The following is an 18617-nucleotide window of genomic DNA, read 5'->3' as shown; positions in this document are numbered from 1 at the left end:
GGCAGATTGGAAAACTGCTAATGTAATACCCTTATTTAAAAAGGGTAGTCAGCAGAAGGCTGGAAATTATAGACCAGTTAGCCTAACATCTGTGGTGGGTAAAATTTTGGAGTCTATTATTAAGGAGACAGTAGCGGAACATTTGGATAAACATAATTTAATAGGACAAAGTCAGCATGGCTTTACGAAGGGGAAGTCATGTCTGACAAATTTGCTTGAGTTCTTTGAGGACATAACGTACAGGGTGGATAAAGGGGAACCAGTGGACGTAGTTTATTTAGACTTCCAGAAGGCATTCGACAAGGTGCCACATAAAAGATTATTGCTCAAGATAAAGAATCACTGGATTGGGGGTAATATTCTGGCATGGGTGGAGGATTGGTTATCTAACAGGAAGCAGAGAGTTGGGATAAATGGTTCATTCTCGGACTGGCAACCAGTAGCCAGTGGTGTTCCGCAGGGGTCGGTGCTGGGTCCCCAGCTCTTTACAATCTATATTAACGATTTGGAGGAGGGGACCGAGTGTAACATATCAAAGTTTGCAGATGATACAAAGATGGGAGGGAAAGTAGAGAGTGAGAAGGACATAAAAAACCTGCAGGGGGATATAGACAGGCTGGGTGAGTGGGCGGAGATTTGGCAGATGCAATACAATATTGGAAAATGTGAGGTTATGCACTTTGGCAGGAAAAATCAGAGAGCAAGTTATTATCTTGATGGCAAGAGACTGGAAAGTACTGCAGTACAAAGGGATCTGGGGGTCCTAGTGCAAGAAAATCAAGAAGTTAGTATGCAGGTGCAGCAGGTGATCAAGAAGGCCAACGGAATGTTGGCTTTTATTGCTAGGGGGATAGAATATAAAAACAGGGAGGTATTGCTGCAGTTATTTAAGGTATTGGTGAGACCGCACCTGGAATACTGCATACAGTTTTGGTCTCCATACTTAAGAAAAGACATACTTGCTCTCGAGGCAGTACAAAGAAGGTTCACTCGGTTAATCCCGGGGATGAGGAGAGGTTGAGTAGATTGGGACTCTACTCATTGGAGTTCAGAAGAATGAGACGATCTTATTGAAACATATAAGATTGTGAAGGGGCTTGATCGGGTGGATGCGGTAAGGATGTTCCCAAGGATGGGTGAAACTAGAACGAGGGGGCATAATCTTAGAATAAGGGGCTGCTCCTTCAAAACTGAGATGAGGGGAAACTTCTTCACTCAGAGGGTGGTATAAGAACATAAGAACATAAGAAATAGGAGCAGGAGTAGGCCAATCGGCCCCTCGAGCCTGCTCCGCCATTCAATAAGATCATGGCTGATCTGATCCTAACCTCAAATCTAAATTCATGTCCAATTTCCTGCCCGCTCCCCGTAACCCCTAATTCCCTTTACTTCTAGGAAACTGTCTATTTCTGTTTTGTAGGTAGGTCTGTGGAATTTGCTGCCCCAGGAAGCTGTGGAAGCTACATCATTGAATCAATTCAAAACAGAAATAGACAGTGTCCGAGAAGTAAAGGGAATTAGGGGTTACGGGGAGCGGGCAGGAAATTGGACATGAATTTAGATTTGAGGTTAGGATCAGATCAGCCATGATCTTATTAAATGGCGGAGCAGGCTCGAGGGGCCGATTGGCCTACTCCTGCTCCTATTTCTTATGTTCTTATGTACCCTATCGATTCCTTTTTTGATTATTTTTTACATACGAACATACATACAAACATGCGAATTAAGAGCAGGAATAGGCCATTCGGCCCCTTGAGCCTGTTATGCCATTTGATAAGTTCATGGCTGATCTGATTGTGACCTAAACCCTACTTTCCCATCAACCGACTATAACCTTTGACTCCCTTATTAATCAAGCATCTATCTAACTCAGCCTTAAAAATATTCAATGATCCTGCCTCCACCGCTCTCTGGGGAAGGGAGTTCCACAGACTCACAACAATCTGAGAGAAAAAATTTCTCCTCATCTCCGTTTTAAATGGGAGACCTCTTATTTTTAAACTGTGGCCCCTAGTTCTAGTCTCTCCAACAAGGGGAAACATCCTTTCAGCATCTACCCCTTCTAGTCCCCTCAGGATCTTATATGTTTCAATAAGATCACCTCTCATTCTTCTAAACTCCAATGTATACAGGCCCAACTTGTCCAACCTTTCCTCATAAGATAACCCCTCATCCCAGGAAACAGTCAAGTGAACCTTCTCTGAACCGTCTCCAAAGCAATTATGTCCTTTCTTAAATAAGGAGACCAAAACTGCACAAAGTATTCTATATGTGGTCTCACCAATGCCCTGTACAACTGTAGCAAAACATCTCTACTTTTATATTCCATTCCCCTTGCAATAAATGACAACATTCCATTTGCCTTCCGAATCACTTGCTGTACCTGCATACTAACTTTTTGTGATTCATGTACGAGGACACCCAGATCCCCCTATACCTCAGAGTTCTGCAATCTCTCTCCATTTAAATAATATACTGCTTTTTTATTCCTCCTGCCAAAGTAAACAAGTTCACATTTTCCCACATTATACTCCGTCTGCCAAATTTTTGCCCACTCACTTAACCTATCTATATCCCTTTGCAGACTGCTTGGCCCCGATATTAGCGGGGAGGCACGATGGCAGCGGGCGGGGGGGGGGGGGCGATTGGGCGTGTGGGTAACCCACCCAGTAAAATCCATCCAATCCCCACGCGATCGCGGGTAAATTGGAGCCACTTAACGTGGCTTTCGAGTTTCCCATCGGAAACCTGCAGAGCAGGCTGTCAGCTGGAGGAGCTCTATTTAAAGGGGCAGTCCTCCAATGGCTGCTCCTGGAGCAAACACCCAAAATTACACAATAGAGCAGCCCAGGGGAAAGGCTGATCCTAAACTCAGTGATGCCTCAGTCCAGGTGCTACTGGATGGGGTGAGGAGGAGGAGCGATGTATTTTACCCGGCGGACGGGAGGAAGTGGCCTGCCTCTGCCCCCAAGAGGGCCTGCCTCAAGGTGGCAGAGGAGGTCACCAGCAGCAGTAACATCTTCCGCACCTGGATCCAATGCAGGAAGTGTTTCAATGACCTAACTAGGTCAGCCAAAGTGAGTACACTTACTCATTCTCCTACATTCCGTCTTCCACATCACCGCCCGCACCCCCCAACTCATTCTGCACTGCCAACACTACTCTATCACATCACTCCTCACACCCACTCAAAGCTCATCCTCAACTTTCCTGTATATACTCACCACTTCCTCACCTCCCCAGTACTCATCCCACCACTACTCAACCCAATCCCCATAAAATGTTATGGCCCTGTCTCATACTCACCCTCTGATGCATCTCTTTCACAGTCAGCCGCACCCAAACCAATGCATTCAGCGGTTGGCCACGTCATCATCACTCACTTACGCCTCTCTACTTTCTCCCCTTATAAGAGAAGAGAGCCCAGAATGCACGGGAGAGGGCGAGGACCGGAGGGGGTCTGCAACAGATAGTTGTCCTCACAGACACGGAGCAGGAGGCGCTGGAACTGAGCCGCATCCTCAAGTATCTGTCTGTCGGGGACGCTGAGACTGGCACCCGACAAACGGCTGGTGACAGAACTTTAACATTCAGCACACACAATATCAATTGATATTAACATGCCTTGCCATCTTCAGCACCTCAACATCTGTCATTATGCTTAATATTGCCTTCTGTTCTCTTTCAGGGCCTTCAGCGACCGCTGTGACGGTGAAGGGCGATTCCTTAGAGGACCTGCCGGCCTCTAAGGAGACACCGTCACATCTGAGTGAGCCATCCACCAGTGCAGATACACACACCTCGGTGGGTCCCTGTCCTCACTTAGTTGGGGTCGCACATGGTGAGTCACCACACACATGTGAGCACGAGCAGACACTGGTGGCAGGGGCAGCTGTGGAGAGTCCACGTCAGTGGGAGCACTCTTCTCCAGGCTCTGCTCAGCTGGACACAGATGCTGAACCCTGCAGGGCCATCCATGAAAAAGAGAATGATCGAGGGGCAGCAGCACATTTGCGAGTTGCTGGAACAGGTGCCACGCGCACTCTCCACAATTACGCAGAGGATGGAGAAGTCCAACTCCTGCATGAGTGGAATGGTGGCACAGGTAAGGGAGGGCATCTCTGAGATACTGTCATAGGGACGTGAGGGCATCTCTGAGATAGTGTCGCGGGTAAGTGCGGGAATGTCTGCAATGGAGGGAAGGCTAGCCTCCATGGAGCTTCAAGCATTGCTCACCAATGAGTTCATTGAGGCCCTGACAATGGCCCTTCTGACTCAGGGTGAACAACATTCTGCCGCCTTAAACAGGCAGGCAGATACACCAGCATTGGCCTTCCAAGGCTTCACACATGTCGTCCAAACTGTCGTCCAGCAGAGTGGTAGGTGTTGTGTGGGCCTGGCCAAGGGAAGGGAAGATGGCGAAATGAGGACATGGAAGTGGGGATGCCACTCAAAGCGCCCCCACGTCTCACCCGTTGTCCCCCTCTCAACCAGTACCCGCAATGCTGCCTCCTCTCCAGGTGGCCAAGTCTGCCCCTGCACAGGTACAGGTGGAGCAGTCTTTGGAGGGGCCCTCATGGGCACTGAAACCCAGAGGGCGTAGGCCCAAAGCATCTAATCGATCAGGGCATGAACAAGAGCAACCTGCCACTACCTCTGCTGCAGCCACAGGGGATGAACCACGCAGAAGTAGTAGTAAGCGTAAGGCAAAGGTTTTGTGAGCACAAAAGGGATGCACAAGGGTGTTTGACGGTTTGTCATGTTTTTTATTTATATTTGATTTTTGTTAATGGCACATTAAATATTATTATTGTCACCACTACTGCCACGTCTTGGCCTTTCTTGACTGGCTTGTGTAATAAGGCCCTTTTGTGAGATTCACCATGAACACCCACACTTGATGACACCCATTGGGTCACTGTACAGTGGGTCTATGCAGGGGGTAGGAGAGTTGGGGGAGGTTTGGGCTGCTGCTCTGTCCAGGTGGTGAGGACTGGACTCTTCACTGTCTGATGTTAGGAGAACTGTTCACATATCAGTGACTCCCTGGCCTCACGAGCAGCCAGGTGAGCCACTGTTCTGCCCATGGGTTGCTCCTCCTCCTCTTCCTCCTCCACCTCCTCCTCTTCCTCCTCTGCCTCCTCCTCATCCGTCTTGTCCTCCTCCTCCTCCTCAATGTGGGTGGCGGATGTGGATGGGGCCTCCTCCAGCGGCACCTCTCTCTTTTGTTCCGTGTTGTGCACACAACTATAATGCGTCCCATTCTGTCTGGTACGTATTGAAGCACTCCCCCAGAATGATCAAGGCACCTGAAGCGCATCTTGAGCAGCCCTATAGCATGCTCAATTATAGACCTAGTAACGATATGGCTGTCATTATATCGACGCTGTTGCTCGGTGGTGGGGTTCCTCAGAGGTGTCATGAGCTTACATGTGCAGGGAGTATCCCTTGCCCCCAAGGAGCCAGCCCTTGCGGGTGTTCGGTGCATGGAAGAGGGGCGGGATGTTGGACTCCTGGAGGATAACAGAATCATGGCAGCTACCATGGTATCTGGCACACACGTGAAGGAATCTCTTGTGGTGGTCACACATGAGCTGAGTGTTGATGGAGTGATAGCCCTTCCTGTTGAGGAACAGTCCTGGCTCGTGTGGAGGTGCTCATATTACTATATGGGTGCATTTGATTACACCCTGCACCCATGGGAAGCCAACCACGTCGTGGAATCCCACTGCCCTCTCCGTCTGGCTGAGGTCATCCATGGGGAAGTTGACCTAATGCGAGGCCCTGCAAAACAAGCCGTCAGTGACGTGCCTTACGCACTTGTGTGGAGATGACTGAGAGACCCCGGTGATGTCCCCGGTGGCACCAGGATACGATCCGGAGGCAAAGAAGTTGAGGGCAGTGCCGACTTTGACAGAGACAGGTAAGGAGATGCAGGCCAGCTGGGAGCTGCTCGGCATGAAGGAGGCTGCAAATGTCTGTGACTACCTGGCAACTGACTCTGAGCCTCCATATGCACTGCTCCTCAGAGAGGTCCAGGAAGCTGAGCCTCGGTCTGTAGACCCTGAGGTGAGGGTAGTGCCTCCTGCGACGTCGGTCGGTCTCTCTGTTGTTGCCCTCCGTCCTCTTGTGCAGGTGCCTGTGGTGCAGCACTGTGTTGTGGAGCTCCACATGGCGGAGGTGGACGGCATGTCTGGCGAGGCTGGTGATGTTGCTCGTCCTCGGATGAAGTGATGAATGCAGCCATGGCGCCCCTCATCCTGACAGTGTGAGTTTGAGGGGGTCCACAAAGTAGGTAAATGTATTTGCACAGCAGAGTTTTGAGTATAAATTAAGAATTTTGAGTGATTAGACAAAGGTCTTGCAGCCAAAACTTTGTCTGAAGTGACAGAGTGCCCTGCTGCAATAAATGAGGTTTTCTCCCCACCTGTCAAATAATCCTTTGCATCTCCCACCGGCTGCTGGCTGAAACACGTCTGCTCCAACAGGGAGTGTTTCCCACAGCACGGGAAACACGCTGAGGATCCTTCAAAATTGCACCCCTGCCAAAATGTCCACTCAATGAGGTCTCTCAAGTACCTCAACTATCTGACTAACTATCTAAATGATCATCCTGCCAGCTTTAATTGCCGGTGGGAGTCCCGGATTCAGGAGGTGCGCGCGCCCGAACGCGTCACTGGGGAACCCGGAGGTCAGCGGGTTGGAGCCGGGCTCCGAACCCGCTCCAGGTTTCTGCCATTTTACGAGCCCCCCCCCCCGCCCCCAACGTCATCTGAAAATCGGCCCCCTTATGTCCTCTTCACAACTTACTTTCCTACCTACCTTTGCGTCATCAGCAAATTTAGCAACCATACATTCGGTCCCTTCATCCAAGTCATTGATATAGATTGTAAATAGTTGAGGCCCCAGCACTGATCCCTGTGGCACTCCACTCGTTACATCTTACCAACCTCAAAATGACCCATTTATGCCTACTCTCTGTTTCCTGTTAGTTAACCAATCCTTTATCCATGCTAATATGCTTCCCCCTACAACATGGGCTCTTATTTTGTGTAGTTTTTTGTACCTGACTACTACATTTAGTGATCTGTCTCCATGGGACCTCTAAATCTCTTTGGACCTCCACTGTTCCTGGCTTTTCGCCATTTAAAAAATATTCTGGTCTATCCTTTTTTGGTCCAAAATGGATGATTTCACACCTACCTGCGTTGAAATCCATCTGCCATAGTTTTGCCCACTCACTTAATTTATCAATGTCTCTTTGTAATTTTATATTCCCATCTACATTACTTACTATTACACCAATTTTTGTGTGATTTGCAAACTTGGCTCTCTATTGTGTTAGCTAAGTCATTAATAAGTATAGTGAATAGTTGAGGCTCCAGCACAGACCCTTGTGAGACATCACTAATCACATCCTTTCAATTCAAGTACATACCCATTATCCCTAATCTCTGTCTTCTACTGCCTAACCAATCTCCTAACCAGGTCAATAATTTGCCTTCAATTCCACGAACTTTAATCACCCTTTGCCCAGCAGGAAAGTCATTCGGCAGGGGTCCAGTCAACCCTAGCCCAGCTGGGGAGCAATACAACTATAGCAGTCAGGGGGAAGTACAGCCACAGTCCATAAAAATAGAAAATTGAACTCTTGGGGGGTGATTTTAAACCCCAAGAACGGGTGGGTTGGGGGTGGGTGGGAGTTGAAAATAGTTGTTTATTGAGTCGCAACCACAAAAATTTTGGACTTTTCCGCGCCGACCTTAAACCTGGAAATAAAGCCGGGTTGCGGTCATGACCCAAAAAACAACTATTTTCAACTCCCACCCACCCCAACCCACCCGTTCTTGGGGTTTAAAATCACTCCTTAGATTTTATTCAATTGCCTACTCATTTGTGTTTCAATTCTGGAAAGGGGACATTCCAGACTTACTATTGCCTCTTTTTTTCCTTTCATTTAGCATGAAGGTGAGAGTATAAGCGAGTACCTTACCATTTTTCAGTCAATAATGTCTACAAAAGCAATTTTCAAGGAATGAAGTGCATTTGCGCTAGGCATAGCTGCCAAATGTTAGTGAGAAGTAAACAAGAATTTGACTCTTAATGCTAACAGTTGATTGACAGTTTTCTGGCAAAATTTATGCAATTACAAAAATGTCTTTTTCTGTGGCCAGTTTTATCTGCTTATCCCTTTCGACTAATAAAGATCAGTGACTTGGCCAAGTAGCAAATTTTTAGGCATTTACCTAGTTGACATTGAAATGCCTAGCTGTTTTCTTGTATGCAGATAGATGTATAGTTCACTAACAGATTTAAAGGACAAAATTTTAAGGGCTTATACCTTTCTAACAGACTGACAGAGACGCATGATTCAGCTAAAAAGCAGACTTTGAATTAGACACTAAATAAAAAATTCCAGGCATCGATTTAACAAGCAAAGAGACAAATGGAGTAGAATAAGTAATACTTCAGAAATCTTCATAAAAATTTTCCCTTTTAGCATTTCCTTCAATCAGGAAGGATTGGGGATAGATTAGGTCATGGATCAAGTAGCAGCATTTTTCAGAACTGCTGCCAGTGTCACTGAGACTAGTCAACAGAAAGGGACATGCCCAGCCAATTATTCTTCTCCCCAAGGTGCCATGCTCTACTTTTGTATATGACTGTGGTGATAGTAATGCCCAATGGAAAACTGCTCAAATTTGCTTTAACTAGTTATGCCTGGCCAGCTGAGGTTGGGATTTGAGCTAGCCATCTGCCCAGTTGCTCTGTACTCTTTTGCCAGAACTACCAATCTGTCCAACAGTGAAATGGCACAATAAGCTTCTTCTAAGAAGGGATCCATATATTTGATAAATAATTCATATCTTAATTTGGTGGGGGGAATTTTGCAGATAATGAGGCCTTGCACCATCAAACTTTAATGGGGAAAGTAATGATTAAATTAGTGAGTAAGGTAAGTTCAATACAAAGTTATGCCATTGAAATATGAATTAAATCTAGGTGCTCAATAGTTGAAAGCAGATTGCAATAACTGATTCATCCACTACTAGAAATTCCGTTCCTCTGACAGAGATAGATCATGTTAATAGTATTGCTGTGCAGAATGGATACAGCCACATCAATTGGCATTGCAGTGGCAAAACATAATGGATGAGTTAACATGGAAAGCAATAAGTATGTAGAAAAAGCATACGGGCTTAATGGAGCAGTCCTCTGTTTAAACTCCTTGGGCACTTGTTTAATTAAACATTTGTCACAATTCTTCATCAATATCTGTTTATTGACAGTCTGTTACATGCATTGCCGTCTGTTTGAAATGAAACAGTAATGTAACTGTACACAATATAAAGTGTCATACGCCAACCTGTTTTGACTGAAGTTCAAGACATATGTGTTTATTATGAGAGTTTCACAAATTGTCCAGTTGTGGTAATGAGATTTTAACAAAACCTGCAGTCTTTAGCATTTAGAAAACCCCCAAATGTCCAAACCAGCTTTGTTTGTGATCCAGATGGGCAAACAAACTATTGCAGCTACTGTCCACAGCCTTACGATAGCACCCATCAACAGAAGAATTTCTCTTGATGCATACAAGAGGAGAAAGGAATAGAGGGATATGGGGGAAGGACGAGAAGAGGTAATTAGAGTGGGAGGACCTGGTTTGGAGTATAAACACTGGCATAGACCAGTTGGGCCAAATGGCCTATTTCTGTGCTATAGATGCTTTGATAATTCTATGTAATTTATTTGAAGAACTACAGTAAATTTGTTAGGCAAGACCTCCATTTCACAAATCCATGCTGACCCTCCCCCCTGCAAACCCACCGCCCCTTACGACACCATACCCGTCTAGGTGTTGCATTGACTTTTCTTTCAAGATACCTTCCAACAGTTTACCCATTGTTCTTTTAGCTGCTTTCCAATCATCAAGCCATATTGCTGATTTCTTAAATGGGCAAGAATATGACCACTTTTTTTCTGGGCACTTCGTTAAGTACCCTTGTGTGAAGACCATTCTAGCCTAGTGACTTGCTTTCCTTTACCTTCCTTAAACTATCAGTGACCAACTTATCTAAAATATCTATTTCTTTCAGTACCCCCTCCGCCACTCCTTGTTGTTCATCTGCCAAGCTGCAAGATTGGTTTTATTCATGAACACAGAAAGTCAGAATTCTTTTAGTATATTTGCCATTCCTTGATCACTTGATATCATGCCATCTTTGGATTCTTTCAATGGCCCCATTATTTCCTTTTTTCATTGCCTGGTTGTTGCAAGTAATTTATAAAAATGCCTGATATTTCAGGATGATACTACCTTCCAGTATTCCCCACTGAGAGCACTGAATGGCAAAATCATAATCACCCTTTCCTTTTCATATTCTCTGCTACTTGAACCTCATTTTATAAGTTAACTCTTCCTACCAAGTTTTTAACCTCCTTTACCTGTTTTTATAATTTCTCAGTCTACTAAGCTACCTGTACCTTTTAAAGATTAGGAATAATCTCTTTTTTGGCTCTTATTCCCCACAGTACTTCCACGGATGTTCCATTAATCATTTACTCTTCTTCTCTAGTGGTATGTATCTGCTCTGTACTCTGTGTATAATATTTCTAAACATGAACCACTTTTCTTCTTTGATTTTTGCCTCCAACAGTACTGTCCAGATGAGTTTCCTAAGCTCATCCTTCAACCCCTCAAAATCTGCCTTTCTAAAGTTAAATGATTCTATCATACTCATTCTCTTTTCCATCATAAGCCTAACCTTAAACTCTATCATATTGTGGTCAATATTGACAAAGTAGTCTCTGACTCTGACCTGCTATGCCATCTTCTGGTTGTTACTTAATATCAGGTCCAAAAGTGTCTCTATTTCTGTTGATTCTTTGAGCAACTTTCCTTGAAGAGAAAAAAAATGTTATTCTTTATTTTTCTTCATGATATACTATTGGAGATCAACTAGTTATTTTATTTTTTTAATCGCTTTCCCAATACCATACAAAATTGAATCTATCCCTCACTCGTGCATTTATATGAGCCAATCAAATTTGTTGTGCATGCTCAGAAGTGCTTCACTGCACATAAGTATTTTATACACTTGTGATTAAATGGCCTATTGAGTTAGATCTTAGAGTTGTGAGGTAGTGATGTTTTATTCCTCACAGTTCAACATGATTTTTATATTATGATCTCAAACAGATTGGCTTTCATGACAAGAAGCAGTTTTCAACAGCTGAGCTAGTATTTCAAATTATCTGAATTATAATTTCTACTATCTCTTCTCTTCTCTAAATACTTGGCTCTGAAATAATTAATTACCACCTGAGAAACACTTTGCTTTAATTTATTTTAAACAGGTCATTCCTTTGGTAAGTATTTCTGAACTCAGAGTGGAAATCGCTTCTGGTTTTAGTTATTAATAATTCCCTTACAACACATTTGCCTAATTTGTCTTTAAATCTGTGCCCCAGACAAAATCAGAGAATTGAATGAGTATAAATTGTTGCCATTTGCAAGAAGGGTGGTGCATGATGCTTTCTTTAAAGGGTAGAGGGAAGAACTTGGGAATCTACATCTCAAATTTTCAAAATGTTTATCATGCTATATAACATAATGGTGTTCTATCCCAATTAAAGGTGCTTTTTCATGCACTTATCTATCTGTAGCGATGTTCATAATTATAGGTTGATAGAACAGTGCTTCATGACCTGCCATTAAGTTAGACCTTTGCAAGAACACTCTGATGATAAAGACATAGGAGTTGACTAAAGACACAAGTTGTTTTTTCTGTTGTGTGCCTAGAATAAATCAACTGTAAAATTACTTGTTTAAGCCATGATAATCACAGTGCTGGAAAGCATTGATGGGGGATAGAGTATTGATGAGTCATTTGCAGAAACATAATTCTGAAATCCTCTCAGAAGAGGTTTTATTGCAATGATATTTGAAATTATCAGTGATTTAATGCAATGTGATTAGAAGCAGCTTCATACATGTGACAACTAGGTATTAAATCAAGGGCTTAGAGGATCTGGGATGTCATTTTCACTTTTAGCGGTGACGGAAAATTGGTGGGAGCAGGTTGGCCGCTTGTTGTGTACCCTGCCTGATTCTCCTTTCCATTGACTTCAATGAAAACTTGGACGTACAACTCTCTATTCCTTGGACGTACAACTCTCTATTCCTTGGACGTACAACTCTCTATTCCTTGGACGTACAACTCTCTATTCCTTCATCCAAGTCACTAATGTATGTGGTGAAAAGCTGAGGCCCCAGTACAGCTCCCTGGGGAACATCATTTGTCACATCCCACCAATCAGAGACCAAACCCTTTATCCCTACTCTCTGTCACCTACCTCCCAAACAATTACTGACCTGTGTCACAAGTTACCTCTAATTCCACTCAATTTTGCTATTACTCTCTTGGGCAGAACCATAACAAATGCCTTCTGGAAGTCAATCTACACAAAATCTATGGACACTCCCCTATCCACCGTACTAGTAACCTTCTCAAAAACTTCAACTCGATTAGTCAGACATGATCTACACTTCACAAATTCATACAGACTCTCTTTGATCAGCTGTTACTTGTCATTCTGTCTCTGATGATAGATTCCAATAATTTCCCCATAGTTGATGTTAAACTGACAGGCTTGTAGTTACCTGGGGCCCGATTTTACCAGGCCTGCGGGTTTCCGGCGGGTTGGGTTTCGGGAGCGTGGTCAACACGCTCGGTGAAATTAGTGGGTTGCCCGCGCGATCGTAGCAGGCAACACACTAATTGGATCCACTTATCTGCTCTTCCGGGCTCCGCGCTGCTGGTCTGCGCGTCGGGCGGGCTGCGCATGCGCAGTACGATCTGTCAGCTGGAGGCTCTCTAGTTAAAGGGGCAGTCCTCCACTGACAGATGCTGCAACCAATAGAACAAATTACAGCATGGAGCAGCCCAGGGGGAAGGCTGCTCCCAGTTTAATGATGCCTCACCTCAGGTATCATCAGATGGGGTGAGGAGGAGGGGGAGGACAGAGATCTTCCACCCGGCGGGCGGGAGGAAGCGGCCTGCCTCTGCCACCAAGAAGGCCTGGCTCAAGGTGGCAGAGGAGGTCACCTGCGCAACCAACATATCGCCCACCTGCATACAGTGCAGGAGGCGCTCCAATGACCGCAGTAGGTCAGCCACAGTGAGAACACGTAGTCTTTCCCCTACACTCCGTCTGCCACAACACTGCCCCCACCCCACATCTCCTTCGGCACCGCCAACACTACTCTGTCACATCACCCCTCATACCCACTCAAACCCCATCCTCATCTTACCTGCACCTACTCACCTCGCGAGTACTCACCCCGCCACTAACACGCAACCCAATCCTCATACAATCTCATGGCTCTATCCCATACTCACCCTCTCGTGCATTTCCCTCACGGCCAGCCTCACTCAACCTGCCACCACCTGTGCTGCAGCCACAGGACATGCATCACATATGTGCAGTAGGCAGCGTAAGGCAAACGTGTCGTGAGCATGAAGGGGCTGCACAAGGGTGTTTGAGGGTTTGTCATGGGTGTTAGCTATATTGAATTTCAGAACAACTCACATCACACATTGTATTGGCACCACCACTGCCATGTCTCCGTGAATCCTGTCTGTTTTGTGCAATGATGCCCGCTCCTGGGTATCACTATGAGGACCCACCACTGATGCCACCCATTGTGTTACTGCAGAGTAGGTGCAGGTGTATTTGCAGGGCTCTTCCGCGCAGACGACTGAGAGACATCGGCGGTGTACCCGGCTGCACCGTGGAAGGATGCGGAGGAGAAGTTGTGGAGGGCAGTGGTGACTTTGGCAGCGACAGGTAAGCAGTTGGTTCTGGGGCCAGCCAGGAGCAGCTCGGCATGAAAGAGGCTGCAGATGTCCACGACTACATGTCGAGTGAATCTGCGCCTCCGTGTGCACTGCTGCTCAGAGAGGTCCGGGGAGCTGCGCCTCGGTCTGTGGACCCTGTGGCGAGGGTAGTGCCCTCTGCGATGCGTCTCTCTCTGCGGTAGCCCTCCCTCCTGCTGTACAGGTGGATGTGTCACAGCACTCTGTTGTGGAGCTCCACGTGTCAGAGGTGGACGGCGTGGATGGCGAGGCTGGCGATGTTGTGGGCCCTCCGAGGAGGTCATGACTGCAGCTACGGCGGCCCCCATCCACAATATGTACATCTGAGGGGGTCCGCAAGGTAGGCACATGTCTCCAGACCCCGGGGTGAGTGTGCAGGTTGGTGACTTTGACCGTCAGGAGGGGGGTGGTGGAGGCCACACTTTGTCCCAAGTGACAGAGTGGCCTCCTGCAATGGGTGAGGGTCTCCCCCCCCCACCCCCCAACCTGTCAAATGGACCTTTGCAGCTGCCACAGGCTGACGGCTGCAACACGTCCAGTTCAACTCGGACTGTTTCCCCCAGTGTGTGAAACAGTCCCATGTTTCTCCAAAATCACACACAGTCCCTTAATCAGGTCAGTTAATGACCTGAACAAGCAAAATAAATACACTCAAGTGGCATCCCGCTGGCTTTAATTGCCTGCGGGATTCCCACCAGCGGGGGCTGCGCACGCACCCCCGCACGTCATTGGGAACCCGGAAGTGGGCGGGATCGTGGCGCGATCCGGTCACGTGCCTGGATATCGGGATTTTCGGGGCCCCCCCGCTGGAAACGCACACGAAACCGGCTGGTAAAATCGAGCCACTGGTTTCTCCTTCCTTCCCTTCTTAAATAATGGAGTGACATTTGTAATTTTCCAATCCAAAGGCACAATTCCTGAATCTGGAGAGCTTTGGAAAATTATGACTAATGCATCTACAGTTTCCACACCTATTTCTTTTAATACCCTGGGGTGGAAACCATCAGGTCCTGGAGATTTGTCTATCTTAAGTCCCGTTATTTTCTTCACTACCATTTTTTAAAACTTAAGTTCCTAAAATGCATATCATGTGGTTTTAAAGATCTGTGATTTCAGGTTGTTAACCAATATTCAATCAGCATCTTATGATTTCTTGAGGAAACACATGATAAGAAAATAATAAAGTTGTATCAACTGAAAACAATAACTGAATTTGATTTTGGCACCATTTATTCCCAGTCTAAATATTTTAGTATTGACTTCTTCCATGCAAAGACTGTAGAACAGTACACCCAAGATATGTATTGACATTTGTATCTAACAGATCAAAATTAATTGTGTGCTTGTTTACTTAAATCTGAGCAAATTCATAACCAGGTAATCAGCTCTGTCTTATTATTGCATTGGAAAACTCAACTGCTCAATATGATGACCAAAAACCTTTGGCAGTCATAATTATCAAGATAATAATGGGAATGCGAATAGTAACTAATAGCCCGAGGACAACTCAGTTACTTTTTTAATAATCTTATTGAGAATATCTTTTTATGTAAATTAGGATAGTAGATTCACACCTATTATGATCAAATTGACTAAGCTACTTTCATTGATAGTTGCAATATATACCAATATCATATGCTTATTTTGGAAACTCTGGGGGGTGCGTTATTTAGCACATGCCGGAGTACAGCATTTATACAATTGGACCAAGGAAGGAAATATTTACTAAATTCATCAAAGTAGCTCAAACACACAAATCTCAATTTTACTCATTTGTAGTGGGTGCAAACTGGTTTTATGAATATTTTAGTATCTGCTCTATCCCTACCCCACCACATAACACACATGTTCTTCATTTACCTACAAATGAACAGTGACTACACCTTCAAAATAATTAATTGGCTCTGAAGTGCTTTGGGACATCCAAAGAATGCAAAAGGTGCTATATAAATACAATTCTTTCTTTGTAGGGTCATAATAGTTTGTACCTGGGAAGAAGCTTTTGTTTAATAATTAGCAAAATTCTATTTTTCTTCCATTACAACATTTTGAAATATATTTCTAATTTCCTCCACACTAGGAATTTAAAGTATGGAATGAGAAAAGCAGTTCAGATGATCAAGCCTATTGATGGACCAAGTCAATCCATTCTGTCCATTGAACTCTGTTTGACCAATTCAATCTCCTGAGGAAAGGTTCTTTCAATTTTTATTTCCATTGAAGTCAATAGAAATAAAAGTTGGAAGGAATGTAAAACGGGCTGCCGATTCGCTATCACCATCGCACAAAGTCAAACTCTCCCTCATATATTATAAGATGTTATGCATCACTACATGAAGCGCTTTGAGAAAGATCCTCAAAGGTGAAGCCTTCCACAAGCCACCCTCAGAATTAGAAGCACATCTACACCAGAGCCACTTAATAATGCATTGATATGCCTCTCAAAAGGCTGTAAGCTGATCCCATGGAGCTCTGAATGGTGACAGTCCAGTATTGGACAAAAGCAATTAGTAGAGTATCCTCAATTTGTGCATCACCTGACAAGAGAGATGACCTGCTGAGACAACTGAATTTTGTGAGACTGCATACTTGTGCATCAGTTGAAGCCACGTTGGACGGAAATGGTGGAGAATGGGAGCTGGCAGATTCTTTTCCCCCTCAACAATAATAGAAAATCCATCCATAACATGGAAGTTCAGAGCAATTTTGCAAACTTTTTAGTTTGTTTCTTATAGAATATACCTTCAAAAGTATGAGAATATTTTCCCTTTCAAAATAACATAAATCTCATAACTATAGTGTCTTATACTGCATTATATTTTGGCAGGAATATTAACCTGCATACCAACCAAATATAATGCAACAACCAATTCCCTTATTTGAGTAAACCAAGAACCTGTTTTGGAAACATGAGAGCCTGAAGCAAGGGTACTGGGCACTAGACATCAGGGTACAGTGGCAAAAGGACTGAAAATATACCTCTTACAATGCTCCAGGCAAAAAGATTCATTGTAAGCACTAAATGATTATATCCTAAATTCTCATAATTCAGATTCCAGTCATACTTTTTATATATGGAAGGATTTTTTTTTTGCTACTATAATTAAAATGCTTGAATCTCTGCCATTGCTGATCTATTTCATACATGTATTTGTGTGAGTTAAGCTGTTATTGTTTTTACTGCATGGTACATGGACTGGTTTTAGTCATTGTTAGGCTTCATTTATATTGCAGATACTTGTCTCACATTCATCAAACTTACCTCTTCCATGAGACTGGCCTCTTATTGTCTTGATCCCCTCCCCACTGAACTCTTGGCCACTCAATTATATTAGCACATCAGTGGCTCCCTTTCCTCAGGTACTGTCCCTCGCTGTTTAAAATCCACCATTATCATCCTCCTCAAAAAAATTACTCATCCATCCTCTCCAACTACTGTTCATTTCAAATCTCCCTTTCCTCTAAGTCCTCAAACCTGTTGTACCATTCTAGCTCTATGCCTATCTCTCCCAAAACTCCCTTCAAGTCAATTTCCGCCCTTCTCAATCCACCGAGACTGTCCTGACCAGTCATGAGTGACATCGGCTGTGACCACAACCATGGTGCATTATCCCTCCTTTCCTCCTCAACATGTTAATACAATAGGCCACACCCTCCTCCTCCACTGCCTCTTCTTTATTGTCAATCAATGAGGTGACAGAAAGGAAAACAGCAATACATCACTTTCCCTAAAGAGGCTGACGATCAGGAGGAGAGAGATCTCGGTTGCTCGTCCAGCTGGATTCCCCATGTGCAGGGCATTATTGACTGCATACACATTGGCCTGCATTGTCCACTTCATGAGCCAGCCATGTATTATAACTGGAATGGGATCCACTCCCTGAATGTGCATTTGGTGTGTGACCATAGGCAGCTGATAATGCAAGTCTGTGCCCAGTTTTCTGGCAGTAGTCATGATGTGTTCATACTACATCAGTCCTCAATCCCCCTGTATTCCACCTGGATCAGCATGTGTCAGGCTGGATCCTTGGAAACGGGGTAATCCCTCTATACCTGTCTCATGACTCCTGTCAAGAACCCAGGCACTGCCTCAGAGCGTCGATACAATGAGAGCCACACAAGAACAAGAGCTCTCATTGAGCAAACCATAGGCATCCTCAAACAAAGGTTCCGATGTCTGGACCGCTCTGGAGGAGTCGTAAAGTACAGCCTCAAGTCTCCAGATTTGTTGTAATTTGCTGCATTGTCCACAATTATGCTATCCAAATGGCCAAGCCTCGGAACTGCCACGGGAGGAAGACTTGGAGGAGGAAGATGAAGATAATGACGAGGATGATGAGGAAGTGGCTGGCTGGGGAGCCAGTTTGCTGCCATCCTAAGAGAGGATAGCATGAGCCTCTTCCATGGAGCCAATGCCAATGTTAGGATGCTGTGTCTCCACACTCCCTCTACTCTGTGCATGAACAAAGTGAAGGAGTGTTGCGATGTTCTAGAAGCCCGAATCCATGCTGTCCACACTCCTATTCATGCCCTCCTTCTGCTGCCGAGCAGCTTGTCTGGAGACCTTCCTGCCGCCTGGTGAGAAGAGGATGTCTCTCCTCCAGACCACATTCTACACCAACACCTCCAATTTGCTGTCCAAAAACCGGGGGGCACTTACAGGTTGTCCTGTGCCTGCTGTTTTTGCAAAGTTGAATTTAATGCAAGTCGCATACAACCAGAGTGCACCTCCCCTTT

At 45.0% G+C, this 18617-nt stretch overlaps 1 pseudogene; it reads left to right on the top strand.

Moving 5' to 3' along the window:
• The window catches only part of LOC137320633 (transcriptional regulator protein Pur-beta-like), a 54458-nt pseudogene extending 36199 nt beyond the window's left edge, over positions 1 to 18259 (top strand).
• The last annotated feature ends 358 nt before the right edge of the window (positions 18260 to 18617 follow it).

The sequence above is a fragment of the Heptranchias perlo genome, chromosome 4, assembly GCF_035084215.1.
Source record: "Heptranchias perlo isolate sHepPer1 chromosome 4, sHepPer1.hap1, whole genome shotgun sequence".
NCBI lineage: Eukaryota > Metazoa > Chordata > Chondrichthyes > Hexanchiformes > Hexanchidae > Heptranchias > Heptranchias perlo.
The sequence above is the reverse complement of the archived record's forward strand: the minus strand, read 5'-3'. Positions and strand labels throughout refer to the sequence as shown.